The 24,231-nt window shown below is 47.2% G+C and overlaps 1 pseudogene; it reads left to right on the forward strand.

The window, feature by feature from the left end:
- Nucleotides 1–10,511: 10,511 nt before the first annotated feature.
- On the forward strand, nucleotides 10,512–10,630 carry LOC134912969 (5S ribosomal RNA; annotated as a pseudogene).
- Nucleotides 10,631–24,231: the final 13,601 nt, after the last annotated feature.

Genomic DNA, 24,231 nt, shown 5'->3' on the forward strand with positions numbered 1-24,231 from the left:
CCAAACAGCACATGACGCAAAGAAAAAAAGAGGCGCAATGAGGTAGCTGTGTGACTAAGATAAGCGACCCAAGTGGCCGACACAAACACCTGGCCCATCTAGGAGTGGCACTGCAGTGTCACGCAGGATGGCCCTTCCAAAAACTACTCCCCAAACAGCACATGACGCAAAGAAAAATGAAAGAAAAAAGAGGTGCAAGATGGAATTGTCCTTGGGCCCTCCCACCCACCCTTATGTTGTATAAACAGGACATGCACACTTTAACCAACCCATCATTTCAGTGACAGGGTCTGCCACACGACTGTGACTGAAATGACGGGTTGGTTTGGACCCCCACCAAAAAAGAAGCAATTAATCTCTCCTTGCACAAACTGGCTCTACAGAGGCAAGATGTCCACCTCATCATCATCCTCCGATATATCACCGTGTACATCCCCCTCCTCACAGATTATCAATTCGTCCCCACTGGAATCCACCATCTCAGCTCCCTGTGTACTTTGTGGAGGCAATTGCTGCTGGTCAATGTCTCCACGGAGGAATTGATTATAATTCATTTTAATGAACATCATATTCTCCACATTTTCTGGATGTAACCTCGTACGCCGATTGCTGACAAGGTGAGCGGCGGCACTAAACACTCTTTCGGAGTACACACTTGTGGGAGGGCAACTTAGGTAGAATAAAGCCAGTTTGTGCAAGGGCCTCCAAATTGCCTCTTTTTCCTGCCAGTATAAGTACGGACTGTCTGACGTGCCTACTTGGATGCGGTCACTCATATAATCCTCCACCATTCTTTCAATGGGGAGAGAATCATATGCAGTGACAGTAGACGACATGTCCGTAATTGTTGTCAGGTCCTTCAGTCCGGACCAGATGTCAGCATCAGCAGTCGCTCCAGACTGCCCTGCATCACCGCCAGCGGGTGGGCTCGGAATTCTGAGCCTTTTCCTCGCACCCCCAGTTGCGGGAGAATGTGAAGGAGGAGATGTTGACAGGTCGCGTTCCGCTTGACTTGACAATTTTGTCACCAGCAGTTCTTTGAACCCCAGCAGACTTGTGTCTGCCGGAAAGAGAGATCCAAGGTAGGTTGTAAATCTAGGATCGAGCACGGTGGACAAAATGTAGTGCTCTGATTTCAACAGATTGACCACCCGTGAATCCTTGTTAAGCGAATTAAGGGCTCCATCCACAAGTCCCACGTGCCTAGCGGAATCGCTCTGTGTTAGCTCCTCCTTCAATGTCTCCAGCTTCTTCTGCAAAAGCCTGATGAGGGGAATGACCTGACTCAGGCTGGCAGTGTCTGAACTGACTTCACGTGTGGCAAGTTCAAAAGGTTGCAGAACCTTGCACAACGTTGAAATCATTCTCCACTGCGCTTGAGACAGGTGCATTCCACCTCCTATATCGTGCTCAGTTGTATAGGCTTGAATGGCCTTTTGCTGCTCCTCCAACCTCTGAAGCATATAGAGGGTAGAATTCCACCTCGTTACCACTTCTTGCTTCAGATGATGGCAGGGCAGGTTCAGGCGTTTTTGGTGGTGCTTCAGTCTTCTGTACGTGGTGCCTGTACGCCGAAAGTGTCCCGCAATTCTTCTGGCCACCGACAGCATCTCTTGCACGCCCCTCTCGTTTTTTAAATAATTCTGCACCACCAAATTCAAGGTATGTGCAAAACATGGGACGTGCTGGAATTTGCCCATATTCAATGCACACACAATATTGCTGGCGTTGTCCGATGCCACAAATCCACAGGAGAGTCCAATTGGGGTAAGCCATTCTGCGATGATCTTCCTCAGTTGCTGTAAGAGGTTTTTAGCTGTGTGCGTATTCTGGAAAGCGGTGATACAAAGCGTAGCCTGCCTAGGAAAGAGTTGGCGTTTGCGAGATGCTGCTACTGGTGCCGCCGCTGCTGTTCTTGCGGCGGGAGTCCATACATCTACCCAGTGGGCTGTCACAGTCATATAGTCCTGAGCCTGCCCTGCTCCACTTGTCCACATGTCCGTGGTTAAGTGGACATTGGGTACAACTGCATTTTTTAGGACACTGGTGAGTCTTTTTCTGAGGTCTGTGTACATTTTCGGTATCGCCTGCCTAGAGAAATGGAACCTAGATGGTATTTGGTACCGGGGACACAGTACCTCCAACAAGTCTCTAGTTGGCTCTGCAGTAATGATGGATACCGGAACCACGTTTCTCACCGCCCAGGATGCCAAGGCCTCAGTTATCCGCTTTGCAGCAGGATGACTGCTGTGATATTTCATCTTCCTCGCAAAGGACTGTTGGACAGTCAATTGCTTGGTGGAAGTAGTAAAAGTGGTCTTACGAGTACGACTTCCCCTCTGGGATGACCATCGACTCCCAGCAGCAACAACAGCAGCGCCAGCAGCAGTAGGCGTTACACGCAAGGATGCATCGGAGGAATCCCAGGCAGGAGAGGACTCGTCAGAATTGCCAGTGACATGGCCTGCAGGACTATTGGCATTCCTGGGGAAGGAGGAAATTGACACTGAGGGAGTTGGTGGGGTGGTTTGCGTGAGCTTGGTTACAAGAGGAAGGGATTTACTGGTCAGTGGACTGCTTCCGCTGTCTCCCAAAGTTTTTGAACTTGCCACTGACTTATGATGAATGCGCTGCAGGTGACGTATAAGGGAGGATGTTCCGAGGTGGTTAACGTCCTTACCCCTACTTATTACAGCTTGACAAAGGCAACACACGGCTTGACAAATGTTGTCCGCATTTCTGTTGAAATACTTCCACACCGAAGAGCTGATTTTTTTGGTATTTTCACCAGGCATGTCAATGGCCCTATTCCTCCCACGGACAACAGGTGTCTCCCCGGGTGCCTGACTTAAACAAACCACCTCACCATCAGAATCCTCCTGGTCAATTTCCTCCCCAGTGCCAGCAACACCCATATCCTCCTCATCCTGGTGTACTTCAACACTGACATCTTCAATCTGACTATCAGGAACTGGACTGCGGGTGCTCCTTCCAGCACTTGCAGGGGGCGTGCAAATGGTGGAAGGCGCATGCTCTTCACGTCCAGTGTTGGGAAGGTCAGGCATCGCAAACGACACAATTGGACTCTCCTTGTGGATTTGTGATTTCGAAAAACGCAAAGTTCTTTGCTGTGCTTTTGCCAGCTTGAGTCTTTTCATTTTTCTAGCGAGAGGCTGAGTGCTTCCATCCTCATGTGAAGCTGAACCACTAGCCATGAACATAGGCCAGGGCCTCGGGATCGGTATGAAATCCCGCCAATCATAATCCCGACGGTCTATATACCGACACCCATTGACCGATGGTCGAAATCCCGACAAGGTCTAAATACCGACACGGACTAAATACCGACATGTAAAATACAGACAAGGTCTAAATACCGACATGTAAAATGCCGACAGGTCGAAATACCTACATGCATTTTTTGATTTTTTTTTTTGTATGTCGACATAAATCAACATGGACACCATATAAAGTGTACCGCGTCCCCTCGCATGGCTCACTGCGCTCGCCATGCTTCGGGCACGGTGCCTCGCTGCGCTCGGCACACTATTATATTCCCCCTCCAGGTCCACTGGGACGGTAAAGTATGAACAAGTCGGTTTTAATGAAAAAAATCATGAAAAACTTGTGTCGGTATTTCGACCTGTCGGCATTTTACATGTCGGTATTTAAACCTTGTCGGTATTTTACATGTCGGTATTTAGTCCGTGTCGGTATTTAGACCTTGTCGGGATTTCGACCATCGGTCAATGGGTGTCGGTATATAGTCCGTCGGGATTATGATTGGAGGTAAAGTGACTGCATCCCAGGGCCTCAGCCGTTCCTTGCCACTCCATGTGGTAAATGGCATATTGGCAAGTTTACGCTTCTCCTCCGACAATTTTATTTTAGATTTTTGAGTCCTTTTTTTACTGATATTTGGTGTTTTGGATTTTACATGCTCTGTACTATGACATTGGGCATCGGCCTTGGCAGACGACTTTGATGGCATTTCATCGTCTCGGCCATGACTAGTGGCAGCAGCTTCAGCACGAGGTGGAAGTCGATCTTGATCTTTCCCTATTTTTGGAACCTCAACATTTTTGTTCTCCATATTTTAATAGGCACAACTAAAAGGCACCTCAGGTAAACAATGGAGATGGATGGATACTAGTATACTTATGGATGGACGAGCGACTGCCGACACAGAGGTAGCTACAGCCGTGGACTACCGTACTGCGTCTGCTGCTAATATAGACTGGATGATAATGATATAAAAAATATATATATATCACTACTGCAGCCGGACAGGTATATATTATATAATGACGGACCTGCTGGACACTGTCAGCACTGCAGACTCCTAAAGTAAGCTACTAGTATCAAGAAGATAGAAAAAAAAAACCACCACAGGTAGGTGGTATACAATTATGGATGGACGAGCGACTGCCGACACAGAGGTAGCTACAGCCGTGGACTACCGTACTGCGCCTGCTGCTAATATAGACTGGATGATAATGATATAAAAAATATATATATATCACTACTGCAGCCGGACAGGTATATATTATATAATGACGGACCTGCTGGACACTGTCAGCACTGCAGACTCCTAAAGTAAGCTACTAGTATCAAGAAGATAGGAAAAAAAACACAACAGGTAGGTGGTATACAATTATGGATGGACGAGCGACTGCCGACACAGAGGTAGCTACAGCCGTGGACTACCGTACTGCGTCTGCTGCTAATATAGACTGGATGATAATGATATAAAAAAAATATATATATATATATCACTACTGCAGCCGGACAGGTATATATTATATAATGACGGACCTGCTGGACACTGTCAGCACTGCAGACTCCTAAAGTAAGCTACTAGTATCAAGAAGATAGAAAAAAAAAAAAACACCACAGGTAGGTGGTATACAATTATGGATGGACGAGCGACTGCTGACACAGAGGTAGCTACAGCCGTGGACTACCGTACTGCGTCTGCTGCTAATATAGACTGGATGATAATGATATAAAAAATATATATATATCACTACTGCAGCCGGACAGGTATATATTATATAATGACGGACCTGCTGGACACTGTCAGCACTGCAGACTCCTAAAGTAAGCTACTAGTATCAAGAAGATGGGAAAAAAAAAACACCACAGGTAGGTGGTATACAATTATGGATGGACGAGCGACTGCCGACACAGAGGTAGCTACAGCCGTGGACTACCGTACTGCGTCTGCTGCTAATATAGACTGGATGATAATGATATAAAAAATATATATATATCACTACTGCAGCCGGACAGGTATATATTATATAATGACGGACCTGCTGGACACTGTCAGCACTGCAGACTCCTAAAGTAAGCTACTAGTATCAAGAAGATAGAAAAAAAAAACACCACAGGTAGGTGGTATACAATTATGGATGGACGAGCGACTGCCGACACAGAGGTAGCTACAGCCGTGGACTACCGTACTGCGTCAGCTGCTAATATAGACTGGATGATAATGATATAAAATATATATATATATATCACTACTGCAGCCGGACAGGTATATATTATATAATGACGGACCTGCTGGACACTGTCAGCACTGCAGACTCCTAAAGTAAGCTACTAGTATCAAGAAGATAGAAAAAAAAAACACCACAGGTAGGTGGTATACAATTATGGATGGACGAGCGACTGCCGACACCGAGGTAGCTACAGCCGTGGACTACCGTACTGCGTCTGCTGCTAATATAGACTGGATGATAATGATATAAAAAATATATATATATCACTACTGCAGCCGGACAGGTATATATTATATAATGACGGACCTGCTGGACACTGTCAGCACTGCAGACTCCTGAAGTAAGCTACTAGTATCAAGAAGATAGAAAAAAAAAACACCACAGGTAGGTGGTATACAATTATGGATGGACGAGCGACTGCCGACACAGAGGTAGCTACAGCCGTGGACTACCGTACTGCGTCTGCTGCTAATATAGACTGGATGATATTGATATAAAAAATATATATATATCACTACTGCAGCCGGACAGGTATATATTATATAATGACGGACCTGCTGGACACTGTCAGCACTGCAGACTCCTAAAGTAAGCTACTAGTATCAAGAAGATAGAAAAAAAAAAAACACCACAGGTAGGTGGTATACAATTATGGATGGACGAGCGACTGCCGACACAGAGGTAGCTACAGCCGTGGACTACCGTACTGCGTCTGCTGCTAATATAGACTGGATGATAATGATATAAAATATATATATATATATCACTACTGCAGCCGGACAGGTATATATTATATAATGACGGACCTGCTGGACACTGTCAGCACTGCAGACTCCTAAAGTAAGCTACTAGTATCAAGAAGATAGAAAAAAAAAACACAACAGGTAGGTGGTATACAATTATGGATGGACGAGCGACTGCCGACACAGAGGTAGCTACAGCCGTGGACTACCGTACTGCGTCTGCTGCTAATATAGACTGGATGATAATGATATAAAAAATATATATATATCACTACTGCAGCCGGACAGGTATATATTATATAATGACGGACCTGCTGGACACTGTCAGCACTGCAGACTCCTAAAGTAAGCTACTAGTATCAAGAAGATAGAAAAAAAAACACACCACAGGTAGGTGGTATACAATTATGGATGGACGAGCGACTGCCGACACAGAGGTAGCTACAGCCGTGGACTACCGTACTGCGTCTGCTGCTAATATAGACTGGATGATAATGATATAAAAAATATATATATATGTCACTACTGCAGCCGGACAGGTATATATTATATAATGACGGACCTGCTGGACACTGTCAGCACTGCAGACTCCTAAAGTAAGCTACTAGTATCAAGAAGATAGAAAAAAAAAACACCACAGGTAGGTGGTATACAATTATGGATGGACGAGCGACTGCCGACACCGAGGTAGCTACAGCCGTGGACTACCGTACTGCGTCTGCTGCTAATATAGACTGGATGATAATGATATAAAAAATATATATATATCACTACTGCAGCCGGACAGGTATATATTATATAATGACGGACCTGCTGGACACTGTCAGCACTGCAGACTCCTGAAGTAAGCTACTAGTATCAAGAAGATAGAAAAAAAAAACACCACAGGTAGGTGGTATACAATTATGGATGGACGAGCGACTGCCGACACAGAGGTAGCTACAGCCGTGGACTACCGTACTGCGTCAGCTGCTAATATAGACTGGATGATAATGATATAAAAAATATATATATATCACTACTGCAGCCGGACAGGTATATATTATATAATGACGGACCTGCTGGACACTGTCAGCACTGCAGACTCCTAAAGTAAGCTACTAGTATCAAGAAGATAGAAAAAAAAAACACAACAGGTAGGTGGTATACAATTATGGATGGACGAGCGACTGCCGACACAGAGGTAGCTACAGCCGTGGACTACCGTACTGCGTCTGCTGCTAATATAGACTGGATGATAATGATATAAAAAATATATATATATATATCACTACTGCAGCCGGACAGGTATATATTATATAATGACGGACTGCTGAACACTGTCAGCACTGCAGACTCCTAAAGTTAATTACTAGTATGAAGAAGATAGAAAAAAAAAAAACCACCACAGGTAGGTATACAATTATGGACGAGCGACTGCCGACACAGAGGTAGCTACAGCCGTGGACTACCGTACTGCGTCTGCTGCTAGTATAGACTGGATGATAATGATATAAAAAATATATATATATCACTACTGCAGGACAGGTATATATTATATAATGACGGACCTGCTGGACACTGTCAGCAGAATGCGTTTATAGAATAAAAACACCACACGACGAGTGTTTAACTTTTTCAGGCAGACAATCACAATATACTGGTGGTCACTGGTCACTGGTCAGTCACACTGGCAGTGGCACTCTGGCAGCAAAAGTGTGCACTGTTAAATATATGTACTCCTGCTATAACTGCTCCCCAGTCTCCCCCACAATTAAGCTGTGTGAGCAGTGAGCACTCAGCACAGTCAGATATACATAGATGATGCAGCACACTGAGGCTGAGCACAGATATGGTATACTGTGTCACTGTGTATCGTTTTTTTTCAGGCAGAGAACGGATTATATTAAATAATAATAAAACTGCACTGGTAGTCACTGGTCAGTCACTAGTAAACTCTGCACTCTCTGAGTACTCCTAAGCTCCAGTAAATCAAGTGTCTCACTCTCACTATCTATTTCTATTCTAAATGGAGAGGACGCCAGCCACGTCCTCTCCCTATCAATCTCAATGCACGTGTGAAAATGGCGGCGACGCGCGGCTCCTTATATAGAATCCGAGTCTCGCGATAGAATACGAGCCTCGCGAGAATCCGACAGCGGGATGATGACGTTCGGGCGCGCTCGGGTTAGCCGAGCAAGGCGGGAAGATCCGAGTCTGCCTCGGACCCGTGTAAAAAGCGTGAAGTTCGGGGGGGTTCGGTTTCCGAGAAACCGAACCCGCTCATCACTACTTTACACCTGAATGTCAACACAAAATATGGCCTCTATGCGGGTTATGCAAGCACTGGGAAGCAAATAAACGAATTGAGTCAGAACAAGAAAAGAAGAAAATAAAAATAATAATAAAGATGATCACAAAAAGTATCAATAAAAGGTGGTTAAAACCAATTGTATGTTTAAGCTCTTTTTAGGGAATTTGTTGTGGGGATGTAGTTTCATAAGGCTCAACTGGGGATGCGTTAGTGCACAGTGTACACTGTCTTGCACTCTCCCTACTTTACCCTAGCCAGGGGTGTCCACTCTCCTCCGTGCCAGGTGCTGTGCTGGGCGGCAAGTGCAGGCCGCAGCGCTTAGCGATGTTGTCACCGGCTGTACGGGATTTGGCAAAGGATCTCCGGGAGCTGCGGTAACAGTCTCTTATTGTAGCATCCACCAGACCTACGCGTTTCGCACCACTACGGGTGTTTTGTCAAGGATGAAGGTGTCTTTCCCCAATGTCCATTTAAATAGGATAAAAAACTTTATTGGTGGCCGGAAGTAGAGGCCGGAAGTTGATTAAAAAAAGCAGGAAGCACATGTTTTCTCTTTATTATGTGCTTTTCCATTAGAATTTCTCCCAGTTAAATTGTTTCTTTGACTCATTCGTTTAATTTGATTAATGTAATTATGCTCTCAGAAAATGTATGTGTGTGCTTAAAGGAATACACAAAGGTCAATGTCTATGTTTAGACCGTATGGTTCAATTGTCTGTATTTGGGAAATCCATTTAGTTTCTTGTTTCTTTAGTGCTGTGACAATGTCATTGTTCCTCCAATTTGCATGAACCTTCTGGATTCCAATAAATGTCAGACCGGATGGGTTTTTGTTGTGATATTTTAGAAAGTGTGCTGACACACTATGAGATTTCAGTCCTCGTTTAATATTGTATAAATGTTCTGATATTCTTGTTTTTAATTTTCTCTTAGTTTGGCTTAGTTTTGTACATGGTTTTGCCCATTAGAGAACAATTTTGCTGGTGTGATCAGGTCTGAATTAGGCCCTATTTCCCTTATTTAAATGTATAATGTGTACTTGATAATAATACTGTATAAAGGGGATTCCTGATAAATTACTATTTCCTGCATATTTTTTTTAATATATGTCTTATTGCAGAGCTGTGATTACCGGACAATATATGCTTATAAGCGGCTATAACCAATGATATAGAATAATCATATTTCATTACTACTTTTTTCATTTATTAATTCACGACTGATTGAAAATAATTTCTATTGAAAACAAACAGATTGCCAGTGTGACTAAACTCACATATGTATCACCCTACAGGTCTTGATTTTTTCGCAAGCCATGTCACCCAAACCTGAATAACTATACACAGTGATTCATAGTGATTTAACACCTACAAAATCCTCTTTCCAGTCTGTCACAGGCTGAGATTATTCTCATGACAGACAACAATTAAACAAAGTCACCATTTTATATAGTTCTCTTATTCTAATTTTGATTTTTATTCTATTTTTACTCTATTCTTCTCATAACCACATCACAGAATTTCTGGAACACTCTCTCATCCTGTGAGTCATAAGAAGCTGCGTAATGCAACATTGCAACAGAGCTTTATTCTTCTGACACTAAAGGACAGCAGAAGTGCTCCCCTTCTCTTCTTAAGAGCCAATTCCCAACTCTGATTACGCTCTCATTCTGTCATTCGATGCATTTGCAGATGACAGGAAAGCAGAAGGGAAAGGAATTCAAGATACGTCTCACTGCTTACATTGCAAAAAAAAATGTCAGCACTTATATTTTCTGCTATTAATACACATATAGTGTAATTTGAAATAATATCCCCATATAACACAGAGGATGTATATACGATTCTCATTAATCCGGCTCTATTTGCAGCATTATAAAAAATGTAATTTACCATACTCAATTAAAAACCTCGGATAGAACATCTTTGATTGTGTGGTTGGATTGATGTTGTGTTTTGGATTATACTGACCTACGGTCAAACCACACTGGGAATGCCCAATCTCGTCTGATCTTGGAAGCGATGTACTGTCAGACCTGGTCAGTACCTGGATGGGAGACCACCAGGGAATACTAGGTACCATAGGTATTTTACCCTCTCACACAAATATTGACTTTGGTGCCTGATCAGAAACTATCAATTGAGTTTTTTTATGCAAAATTGGAACATATTCTGAGCCTTAGTGAGCGACTTCCATACATTTACTTTCTATAATAGAAAGATAATTACAGTACACAGGGAACAATACATTTTTGCTTACACTTTTCACCTCATTCTGTATGTATACTGTACGTAAATGTATGTTTGTCTATACATATTCCTCTCCTTATATAAAGTGTATCATATTAAAAGCTATGATTTAAACTCATCAAATTATTCAAAAGTGTACCCCAGAAAAGAAGTAGTTGCTGTTGTCTTTTGCTTTGCAAACCCATATTCTCATACAGGGCTGTAACTACCTATGGGCGAGCGATGCCTGGCACACAGCACAAAAGCACTGTGGGCGCTGGACTGCCACCAGAAACTGGGGGTCCACGACCACTGACGCGCGCTGCAATGATGGCCGCGATGATCAGTGACGTACACCAGGCCCCTTCTCCTGCAATTGCCATGGTCAACCAACACTGTAGCTGCCTGCCCACCCCGGCTCCCCATATCTGGCCGCAGCTAATCCCACATTCAGTGGCCACCCGAAGCTCCACCCACTTCCTCATGACCACCTCAACCCAATGTCTGTCTGTCTGCTGTATGCAGATTATTACACTTACAGCAGCAGGCAGTGAGAGACAGCTTCCCATGCGCTCTTATCACCGATCCCCGAGCCACCCGTCTTGCACTGCAGTGTGTGGAGAGGGACTCCTGGGGGACAAAACAGAAGTCGGCAGCTGAATAGATAAGTAATCAGTGCAATACACACTCTCACTCTCTCTTTACACACACACACACACACACACTCTTTCCACACATATACGCACACTCTATCTCCCCTCTACCTTGCTAGCGTAATGTGTATAAGGGGCTCTTCTATGGTGTAACATATATAAGGTGACGGACAGATGCTGCTGCTCTCTGCAATGTGACTGATGGACGCTACTGTGCGGTTTTTACGTTCTTGGTCCTCTGAACAAAGAGGCGTAGTGTAGCAACTACAAAGCACCAAAACGTGACGCTGAAGTAATGGCCAGGTGTGATGGTAACCCCCAGCAACCTACCTCCATTGTTTCACCCATGTGGTCAGTTCACGCCTGCGAGACTATGGTTTCTTGGGCCTCCGGCAGCCGCGTTTGAAGGGCGGATTAGGTCTGCCCAACTCCAATGCCCCCAGGTCTTAATGTGAGACAAGGCGTGAACCGAGATGGGATGATAACAAGGGGACCTCTTACTAAACCAAACTGAGAGCCAGGGGCTACAAAGAGACCTAAAACTAAACGTATATGCGGCACAGCTGCCAGGATAAACAACAACAAAGGAAATGCTGTCCACACGCTGACACAATACTGTTGTGTACCGGCGGTGACAGCATATGCAGAACCCTCTGCAAAACACCAGTAACTAGTATAACTAAAGAATACAGCGGCCTTGGCCGACAGACACGGCAAAGCCGCTACTCACAAAACCAGTACAAATACTGGCAAACGGACAGGAACCCCCAATGTAGCTGACACAGGCTCTCAGGACCGGAGGACAGGCACAGTTCCAACGACTGAGCAGTGGACACCAAGGAACAGGATACGAGATCAGGATCAGGAACAGACAAAGCCACTGGACTTCAGGACAGGAACGCTTCAAGGCAAGACACTGGATCAGACACTGGATCAGACACTGGATCAGACACTGGATCAAGGCTGGAAGCAGCTAGACAGAAACTGCTAGACAGAAGCTATCACCAGCGTCTGTGTAATGCACTGAGACAGAATATAACAGGCAGCCCTCCAATAGCTGCAGAGAACCTAATTAATTATGTTGTGCAGCTGCCCTGCTGCACAACTGACAAGTGCAATTAACAGACAGGTGAGGCTAAACACATGGAAACAGGCTGTAATTACACAGACTCACCACCGGCAGCAAACAAGAGCCTTCTAAACCAGAGCAAAGGTAAATCCTGGCCTGCAAGAGAACTATAACATAAAATATATAACCAAAATGCAAAACAGGAATGAGCCACTGCCGTGGCTCATAACAGTACCCCCCCCCTTGAAGAGGGGTCAACGGACCCCAAAATTCAGGTTTTCCAAAACAAGGGATACACTAAAAAACCTGATACTGGAACAAACAGACAAAGACCAGAAACAGAAACAAGCTGTGGCAACAGCTTGTAACAGTGCCCCCCCCTTGACGGTGGCCACTGGACACAAGACAAGGGGAAAAAAATCTTATTTTTTTTTATACAACAAGGCAAGAGTCAGCAATTATTTCTTTTTCTTCAACTTTTTTCCCTGTGCCTGCTTGAAGACACCAGGAAAGGAAGACATCTCTGCCTCAAAATAATCTTCAAAATATATAGGTCGAGCAGTCAGATGATTCTTCCCTTTCCTACTAGAATGCCCAGGCACATAAGAAATCTCATCAGTTTCAGAATCTGAGAACAGACCATAGATTGGTTCCATTCCCCTAGGTACTGAAACTTTAGGAGAATTCCTATGAGGAGAAGACAGGAAAGCACATCCAGCAGCAATGGCAATAGACTGAGATTTTTGTGCTGACTGCCTGGAGTGCTTCACTGGGATCAAGTCATTACAGACCTTCCTCGAGGCTGAGACTTTCTGAACCCCACCAGGGGCAGTGACTTTCTGAACCCCACCAGGGGCACTGGCCCTCGGAACCCCCTCTGGGGCAGTGGCCCTCGGAACCCCCTCTGGGGCAGTGGCCTTCGGGAACCCCACTGGGGCAGTGGCCTTTGGGAACCCCACTGGGGCAGTGGCCTTCGGGAACCCTGCTGGGGCAGTGGCCTTCGGGAACCCCGCTGGGACAGTGGCCTTCGGGAACCCCGCTGGGGTCAGCACCTCGGATTCTTTTACTGGGACCGGGCCGTCGGCCTCCCTCTCTGGGACCGGGCTGTCAGCCTCCCTCTCTGGGACCGGGCCGTCAGCCTCCCTCTCAGAGTCGATAATTATCGAGACCTCTCCCGGGATTATGACCTCCGGGATTTTTGCTGAAGCTATGACCTTCAGAACCTCCACTAAAACTATGCCTCTTGAGGACTCTGGGCATCGGGTACCGCTCCAGGACTCTGGGCATCGGGTACCGCTCCAGGACTCTGGGCATCGGGTACCGCTCCAGGACTCTGGGCATAGGGTTCCGCTCCAGGACTCTGGGCATTGGGTACCGCTCCAGGACTCTGGGCATCGGGTACCGCTCCAGGACTCTGGGCATCGGGTACCGCTCCAGGACTCTGGGATTCCACTACCGAGGTTTGCAACTCTGATTCAACAGGAAAGTCATGAGAGGAGAGAAACATTCTCCTTTGGTTCCTGAATCTATAATGGGGCTCCCTAGCCCAAGGACCCCAATTATAGGACAGAGTGCTTTTTAGTGTGGGTTTTGTGACAAGTACCTCTGCCACAGTAGAGACAGGAGTAGGTCTTGAATCCTCACTCAACTTGGCCAGAGGGCAGGACTTGTTGCCACACTTTGGCTTGCGCAACTCACAGGTCTGCAGATAGTGGCCTAAACCCCCACAATATAGGCATAATTTAAGTTTATGCGACGCAGACGCTCCTCTTCTGAGAGCCTGGGCTGCAGAAAACTTTTAAACCTTTTCTCTCCAACCGAACCTGAGGATTCTCTTGTCACCATATTGTGAGCAAGAGTCTCTTTAGATATAGATGTACGCTCAACAACTTCTGTTAAGATAAGCAAAATTTTGGTCAGAAGGTTTTGCAGTTGCTTTAAGGATTGCTGCAAAACTTCCAGCCGCTCAGGTTTCAAAGCACTAAATCAGAGTTCAGGGCTGAGAGAGAGGCCTGCAGGGCTTGCATAGTTGACATGGGAGGATTTCAAACTAGACAAGACAAGACTAGACTAGACAAGACAAGACTGGACTGGATTTTTAAACTAGACAAGACAAGACTGGACCGGATTTTTAAACTAGACAAGACAAGACCAGATTTTTAAACTAGACAAGACTGGACTGGGTTCTGCACACTGGACTGGATTCTGCACACTCGACTGGGTTCTGCACACTGGACGCTAGACAGGACTGGATTCTAGACAGGACTGGATTCTAGACAGGACTGGACTGGGCCAAAAAAGAAAAACTACTATTTAGCTTTGTTTCTTTTTTGTTGTAGGGCCGGTGATAATGTTACGTTCTTGGTGCTCTGAACAAATAGGAGTAGTGTAGCAACTCCAAAACACCAGAACGTGACACTGAAGTAATGGCCAGGTGTGATGGTAACCCCTAGCAACCTACCTCCGTTGTTTCACCCACGTGGTCAGTTCACGCCTGCAAGACTATGGTTTCTTGGGCCTCCGGCAGCCGCGTTTGAAGGGCGGATTAGGTCTGCCCAACTCCAATGCCCCCAGGTCTTAATGTGAGACAAGGCGTGAACTGAGACGGGATGATAACAAGGGGACCTCTAACTAAACCAAACTGAGAGCCAGGGGCTACAAAGAGACCTAAAACTAAACGTTTATGCGGCACAGCTGCCGGGATAAACAACAACAAAGGAAATGCTGTCCACATGCCGACACAATACTGTTGTGTACCGGTGGTGACAGCATATGCAGAACCCACTGCAAAACACCAGTAACTGGTATAACTAAAGAATACAGCGGCCTTGGCCGACAGATGCGGCAAAGCCGCTACTCACGAAACCGGTACAAATACTGGCAAATGGACAGGAACCCCCAATGTAGCTGACACAGGCTCTCAGGACCGGATGACAGGCAGAGTTCCAACGACTGAGCAGTGGACACCAAGGAACAGGATACGGGATCAGGATCAGGAACAGACAAAGCCACTGGACTTCAGGACAGGAACACTTCAAGATCAGACACTGGATCAAGGCTGGAAGCAGCTAGGCAGAAACTGCTAGACAGACGCTATCACCGGCGTCTGTGTAATGCACTGAGACAGAATATAACAGGCAGCCCTCCAATAGCTGCAGAGAACCTAATTAATTATGTTGTGCAGCTGCCCTGCTGCACAACTGACAAGTGCAATTAACAGACAGGTGAGGCTAAACACATGGAAACAGGCTGCAATTACACAGACTCACCACCGGCAGCAAACAAGAGTCTTCTAAACCAGAGCAAAGGGAAATCCTGGCCTGCAAGAGATCTATAACATAAAATATATAACCAAAATGCAAAACAGGAATGAGCCACTGCCGTGGCTCATAACAGCGGTGTGACTAATGGATGCTACTGTGCTGTGTGACTAATGGATGCTACTGTGTGGTGTAATGTGACTGACGGATGCTACTGTGCGGTGTAATGTAACTTATGGACATTACTGTGCGGTGTAATGTGACTGACAGACGCTACTGTGTGGTGTAATGTGACTGACGGATATTACTGTGCGGTGTAATGTAACTTATGGACATTACTGTGCGGTGTAATGTGACTGAGAGACACTACTGTGTGGTATAATGTGACTAACAGACACTACTGTTTGGTGTAATGTGAGTAACGGACACCTATAACATCTATAACATAAAATATATAACCAAAATGCAAAACAGGAATGAGCCACTGCCGTGGCTCATAACAGCGGTGTGACTAATGGATGCTACTGTGCTGTGTGACTAATGGATGCTACTGTGTGGTGTAATGTGACTGACGGATGCTACTGTGCAGTGTAATGTGACTGACGGCCACTACTCTGTGGTGTAATGTGACTGACGGATGCTACTATGTGGTGTAATGTGACTGACGGATGCTACTATGCGGTGTAATGTGACTGACGGACACTACTGTGTGGTGTAATGTGACTAACTTATGCTACTCTGCGGTAATGTGACTAATGGACGCTACTCTGTGGTGTAATGTGACTGACGGATGTTACTGTGCAGTGTAATGTGACTGACGGACACTACTGTGTGGTGTAATGTGAGTTACGGACACTAATGTGCGGTGTAATGTGAATAACGGATGCTACTGTGCGGTGTAATGTGAATAACGGATGCTACTGTGTGGTGTAATGTGACTGACGGACACTACTTTGCGGGGTAATGTGAGTAACGGACTCTACTGTGCGGTGTAATGTGACTGACCCACGCTACTGTGCGGTGTAATGTGACTGACGGACACTACTGTGCGGTGCTATGTGACTGATGGATGCTACTGTGCGGTGTAATGTGACTGCCTGATGCTACTGTGCGGTGTAATGTGACTAATGGACACTACTGTGCGGTGTAATGTAACTAATGGATGCTACTGTGCGGTGTAATGTGACTAACTGATGCTATGGTGTGGTGTAATGTGACTTATGGACGCTACTGTGCGGTGTAATGTGACTGACCGCTATTTTTCGCACAGGGCACCAAAATGTCTAGTTACTGGTCTGGCCTGCCTAATGTGTAAAAAGGGGGACTGCCTACCATAATGTGTAAAAAGGAGGAACTCTGCTGCTGTAATGTGTAAAAAAGGGGGACTCTGCCTGCCTAATGTGTTAAAAATGGACTCTGCTACTGTAATGTGTAAAAAGGGGACTCTGTCTGTCGTAATGTGTAAAAAGGGGGACTCTGCCTGCCACAATGTGTAAAAGGGAGCTCTATGGTCACGCCCCTTCCCCCTGAAGACAAACCACTATATATTTGTTGCTTGCCTATGGCACACGCTGGCTTTATTTTATATATATGGGGGGGGGGGGCGCCGCCGATGCTGTTTCTTGCACACAGCACTAAAATGTCTAGTTACGGCACTGTTCTCATAGTTTAATCAAACTACTAACCACTACCCCAGCGCAAAATCTATTTATAAACAAAGCTGCATTTTGGTTTAATACATCTGTTTCTCTCATATATATCCTGTGCAGATTTAGATCCCTTTTTAACAGTTTACCACCACCTTGTGCCTAACCCTGACCCCCCCAGTGCCTAGCCCTAGTTCTCCCCCCAGGCACTAAACCTAACCCGTACCCCAATACTCCCCTTCAGGATGTTGGCTGTCAGTGTTCTAGTTTCCTGAGTGGTGTCGGGATTCCGCCATCCAGAACTAGCCCTAACCAATATGATGCCCTAGGCAAGATTTTTGCTGGTGCCCCCTAACACTGCCGCTAGTTCCGCCTCTGACCCTGCACCCCTTTCACAGCACCATCATCCCCCTCCCATGGCAGTCTTCATTTTGGTGCTCCTACCGCCTATATTTTAAATAGGAACGATGCGCACATTCGATGCACATCCCAAAAGAGGCGTGATCTTGCTGGGAAGGGGCATGGCCACACAATAGAACCCAAATTCAATTTACGGCACACAGTACTGCCACTTTATTCACATTTTATCATGCATCTTATTTGCATTGATATGTGGCTAGGATGCACAAGCAGGTTCTGCTGATTAAAATTATATGCGACATGCCTATATTCTGTGTGCAACTGTGACTGTATCTGCATACGAAATGCTACATTACAGTGATTTCCAGGAATACACTGTAACATAGCATTCTGTATGCAAATGGAGTTGCAGTCACACACAGAATATAGGCATGCCGCATATCATTTTAATCAGCATAAGCTGCTTATGCCCCTAGGCATTTGCCCAGTTTGCCTATGCCTAAGACCGACTCTGCCGCCATCGATCACATAACCGCCAGCTTCCACTTATTACAGCAGAAATGCATAACACTGAGGCTAGATACTTGGTCTGTTAAACATGCAAAAGGACAAAAAAAGCACCAGATTTATGTACTGTATGTAATGGACAGAACAAACTCACTTGTTTAATATTTGGGGACCTACTTATTATCATTTGTGATTGGCCGAGGAATTTTAAGGGTCTGGTTCTGCTCAAGTTGCGACGGCAGATCCAAATATAATAATATATCAATGTAATTCATTATTGTTTGTGTGCAGAGACAGCTGCTCCTGCGAGCTCTATCACTACTACTACTGCTTTCGCTGGAACATTTTATACTGCCTGGTTCCTCCTTGTGGTGCTACTGTGCATATGTGAACTGAGTTCACGACTGTGCATAGTGAGGCCAAAGGTTGGCAGAGGGATTGAAATGGATCACACATGACTAACCAGATCTCGTTCCAATCAGTGCTCAAATGACAAATCGATGCTTCACGCTCCCCACTTGAACCACATAGCAGCAGCACTGGGACCCCACTGTGACATCCACCCTGTGCCCTCTCATTGTCCCTTCCCCGAGTGTTGCTGTAGTGGCTGCTTTGGGCGGGTGACAGGTCTGCTCCTGGCATAGCTTTCTTCCAATGGGAGTCGCACACCAGCCGCAGCTTCTTCCTCGTGTTCCCTGGGTTCTAGCGCTTAACATACAGACCCCCACAGGTGACAGCTGCCACCTGAGATGGGGTGGCCTCCAGCAGGAGCTATCTGTGTATAATGTCTCACAGTGAGCACTGCTGTGTGTATTGTTTGTGTGTGTGTGTGTGTGTGTGTGTGTATGACAGTGGGTGACTGTTGTGTGTGAGTGAGTGTGACTGAGTGACAGTGGGTGACGGCTGTGTGCGAGTGTGTGTGACAGTGGGTGCACTGGCATTTCTATAATGGGTGCAGTGTGTGCGGTGCACACGGGCCCCTGAGTCCAGAGGGGGCCCCCACCGCACACACTGCACCCATTTGTAAAATACTTCCCCCACCGAAGTCCAGCGCCGGCATCCGCAGCACCGCTAGAACACAGTGAAAATGGCCCAGCGGCTATTTTCACGGCGTTCTGTGCATGCGCAGTAGAGAGATCTTAGGGAAAATGGCCGCCGCGCCATTTTCCCAGAGATCTGCGCATGCGCAGTAGAGTCTGAGCCCTCTAGGGCTCAGACTCTACAGCGCTCCGGGCAGAGAGGAGGGGGCCCGAATGGAGGAGGCTGAACACAGGCCACCTCCTCTCTTAAAACGCCCCTGAGTGGGTGACTGTGTGACAGTGAGTGATTGCTGTGTATGCAGGTGGCATCTGGAGGGAGGTAGGTTCAGGGGGAATTTAAAGAAAAATTACTTCACGGGAATGGTAGTGGGTAAGTGAAATAGCCTCAGGGCCGGTGCAAGGTTTCTCAGCAACCTAGGCAAATCTTCAGCGACCCCCCCCACCCCATACTCAACCCACTTGATAAATGTGTGTGCTACACCAAATACATTTTCTACACATAGAATATGACGGCAGATAAGAACCGAATAGGGCCATCCAGTCTGGGTTAGGATATTAGGGATAGGGTATTAGGGTTGTTTTAGCGATTTGGGTTAGGGTTTTAGGGATAGGAAGGATATTAGGGTTGGCTTATAAGTTTGGGTTAAGGTACTGTATTGGAGTTATGATTAGGGAGAGGTTTAGATGTGTATATATATATATATATAAGTCCCAGAATGCGCCACTCCAAGAGTATAAGAACACATCAATGGCAGCACTGATGTGTTCTTCTTATATGCTTGGAGTGCCGCACCCTGCGACTTATATATATAGTTCTACTGTGAAGGCAACCAGTTAAGAACTTCCCTAAGCATACAGTATATAGGGCATGCCGGCTTTTGTGTATTGCCCACCGCAGCAGATGATAGTACAAAAAGACAAGAAGGCAGCAGCACTCTGGATTTTGATAAAACAACAACTTCTGTATTAGTGCAAAAGATGGTCACATCTGGCCAACGTTGTGAAGGTGTGAACGATATACATACATATATATATATATATATATATATACTGTTTATAGACTGTGTGCCAGCCCAGCCGCTAGTGACCCAGGAGAGATGGGTGTATACTGCTGCTGCTGTGTAATATACAGTGGAAGGTATGGGAGGACTATAGCCACCTGCTACAGATGTGTCACTTTAAATCTTGTCTTGGCGCTGCCATGATAAATATGCATCGCGCCACAGCGTAGCACTCACATTACAATAGCCCGCTGACTCCGACGGATCCGGCATTTATATCTACTGGTAGTGGGCGCATACCCTCCTGCTACCCACATGGTTATGCTCCTGCAGGCTTCCCCTTCTGTGTACGGGTAGCGGGAGCATCGCTCCCCGGTATCCGCGGCTGGTGTGCGCCTCCATAAAATTTGTGAAGCAGGTGTGTGCCCGCTACAGTACACTATGCCAGGACTCATAGCCTGGTATACGTAACACATACGTCAGTTTTACAATCGCCCTGCTGTCTGTGTGTGAGGCCGTGCGCCACCATAGACTGTGCACAGGAGGAGATGACAATAGGCAACCTCCAGGGAAGGGATTTAGGGCAACAGAACATGTGGCTGTAACCGATATCAACCACCACTCAACCACTGATTTTTACAACAGCATCTTGATTTTAGGTAATAAGTAATACTGTGGTGTACGTAGAAAAAATGTCTTAGAGGTACTGTGTGCGCGCGCTGGAAAAATGGGTGTGGTCAAATGCCGCATGGGGCGTGGCCAATGAAAATGGGGACGTGATACACATATGGGGGGGCCAGATACACTTATGACCCCAATAGTGCCAGATACACATATGCCCCCACAGTGCCAGATACGCCCCCACCGTGCCAGATATGCTCCTACAGTGCCAGATGCACAAATGCCCCATGGTGCTAGATACACAAATGCCCCCAGTAGTGCCATATATGCCCCCACAGTGCCAGATACACATTGCCCCAGAGTGTCAAATACACATATGCCCCCACAGTGCCAGATATGCCCCCACTGCGCCAGATACACATATGCCCCCACTGCGCCAGATACACATATGCACCCACAGTGCCAGATACACATGCCCCCACAGTGCCAGATACATATATGCCCCCACAGTGCCAGATATACATGCCCCAACAGTGCCAGATATACATGCCCCCACAGTGCCAGATACACATATGCACCCACAGTGCCAGATACACATGCCCCCACAGTGCCAGATACATATATGCCCCCACAGTGCCAGATATACATGCCCCAACAGTGCCAGATATACATGCCCCCTCAGTGCCAGATATGCCCCCACAGTGCCAGATATGCCCCCACAGTGCCAGATATACATGCCCCCACAGTGCCAGATACACATGCCCCCACAGTGCCAGATACACATGCCCCCACAGTGCCAGATATACACCCACAGTTCCAGATATGCCCCCACAGTGCCAGATATGCCCCCACAGTGCCAGATATACATGCCCCCACAGTGCCAGATATACATGCCCCCACAGTGCCAGATATACATGCCTCCAGAGAGCCAGATATGTCCCCACAGTGCCAGATATGCACCCACAGTGCCAGATATACATGCCCCCACAGTGCAAGATATACATGCCTCCAGAGAGCCAGATATGTCCCCACAGTGCCAGATATGCCCCCACAGTGCCATATACACATGCCCCCAGAGTGCCAGATATGCCCCAGCAGTGCAACCTACCGTTGTTGCTGCTGCCTGGGACTGGCACTATCCTCTGCTGGGGAGAGGAGAGCGCAACACGCACTCCTCCTGTCCCTCTCCTGCCCTCAGTCCGGTCTGGTGAACTGGCGCCGGTCCGCGAGCCAATCAGAACTTGCGGTCCGGCAGCAGTGGCTCCTGATTGGCTGCCGGTCCGCGAGCTCTGATTGGCTTACGAACCAGCTCAGTGCACGCCGCCGCTGCCGGACTCGGGACTCGCAGGCAGGAGAGTAGAGGCGCATGCTGCGCTCTCCTCTCTCCAAGGCCCAGTGTGTCTGCAAGGTGGCGTACCTGCTGGGATTTTCTTACAGGTACGCCATACCGCCATACTTGCAGCACTGGGTAAATTAGGGCATGCAGCTATGCACAAGAACAGACGGAGGGAGCGAATCTTGGTCGTCAGGGCAGGGAAGCGAACGATGCATGAGGAGGAGGCAGGGGAAGGCCCCAGACATAGTGAGTCAAAGAGAGAGAGGGAGAGAGAGAGACAGTGCCAGGAAGAGAGTGAGGGAGAGAGAGTGCCAGGGAGAGAGTGAGGGAGAGAGAGTGCCAGGAAGAGAGAGTGAGGGAGAGAGAGAGAGTGCCAGGAAGAAAGTGAGGGAGAGACAGTGCCAGAAAGAGAGTGCCCGGAAGAGAGTGAGGGAGAGAGAGTGCCCGGAAGAGAGTGAGGGAGAGAGAGTGCCCGGAAGAGAGTGAGGGAGAGTGCCAGGAAGAGAGTGAGGGAGAGTGCCAGGAAGAGAGTGAGGGAGAGAGAGAGTGCCAGGAAGAGAGTGAGGGAGAGACAGTGCCAGAAAGAGAGTGAGGGAGAGAGAGTGCCCGGAAGAGAGTGAGGGAGAGAGAGTGCCCGGAAGAGAGTGAGGGAGAGAGAGTGCCCGGAAGAGAGTGAGGGAGAGTGCCAGGAAGAGAGTGAGGGAGAGACAGTGCCAGAAAGAGAGTGAGGGAGAGAGAGTGCCCGGGAGAGAGTGCCCGGAAGAGAGTGAGGGAGAGTGCCAGGAAGAGAGTGAGGGAGAGACAGTGCCAGGAAGAGACAGTGCCAGGAAGAGAGTGAGGGAGAGACAGTGCCAGGAAGAGAGTGAGGAAGAGAGAGAGTGCCCGTAAGAGAGTGAGGGAGAGTGCCCGTAAGAGAGTGAGGGAGAGACAGTGCCAGGAAGAGAGGGAGAGACAGCGCCAGGAAAAGAGTGAGGGAGAGAGTGTGCCAGGAAGAGACTGAGGGAGAGACAGTGCCAGGAAGAGACTGAGGGAGAGCGTGTGCACGGAAGAGAGTGAGGGAGTTTGCCAGGAAGAGAGTGAGGGAGAGACAGTGCCAGGAAAAGAGTGAGTGAGGGAGAGAGAGTGCCAGGAAAAGGGTGAGGGAGAGAGAGCGCCAGGAAAAGAGTGAGGGAGAGAGAGTGTCAGGAGAGAGAGTGCCAGGAAGAGAGAGTGAGGGAGAGAGAGAGTCAGGGAGAGAGAGAGTGTCAGAGAGAGACTGACTTACACTACCTGATTACTACAGTAGCACCGCAGCACAGGTCTCCGATCATCTGATGGGGGTGGGCACTTCACGGATTTAGGCTCCGCCCCCTAAAGCCCAGCGAATCACGGCACTGCACTGTCCTCCGGGCGGGAGCTGGGCAGAGCAGGTCGGGCCAGGCTTGGTCCTCCCCACCCTCCCCCGTTACATCGGTACCACTACATCCTCCGTGCCTGCAGGCTGCAGCTGCCATGTTACACAGCACTGCAGCCTGAGAGACTCCAAAGTTCACACAAAAAAAAAACCCAACTACACCAAGTGAACAGGTGCCGCACATCCTGTCAAATAATTTTATTTTTCTTGCTTAACACAGCGCCGCCCTCCAAGTGCCGACGCCCATAGGCAGCTGCCTAAAGCTGCCTAATGGTGGCGCCGGCCCTGAATAGCCTCTCGTCAGAGGTGCTAAAGGCTAAGACAGTAGAGCCAATTAAATATGCTTGGGATAACCACAATGGCGTAAGTTCGTCACAGTCGCCCGGAGGCAAGATAAATATTGCTGCCCCGCTATTTCCTATATTAAGATAAATATATGTATGTATGTGCGCGTGTGTGTGTGTGTGTGTGTGTGTGTGTATATATATATATATATATATATATTAGTGATGAGCGGGTTCTGTTCCTCGGAAACCGAACCCCCCCGAACTTCACCCATTTTACACGGGTCCGA

Source organism: Pseudophryne corroboree, chromosome 4 (assembly GCF_028390025.1).
Source record: "Pseudophryne corroboree isolate aPseCor3 chromosome 4, aPseCor3.hap2, whole genome shotgun sequence".
NCBI classification, from domain to species: domain Eukaryota; kingdom Metazoa; phylum Chordata; class Amphibia; order Anura; family Myobatrachidae; genus Pseudophryne; species Pseudophryne corroboree.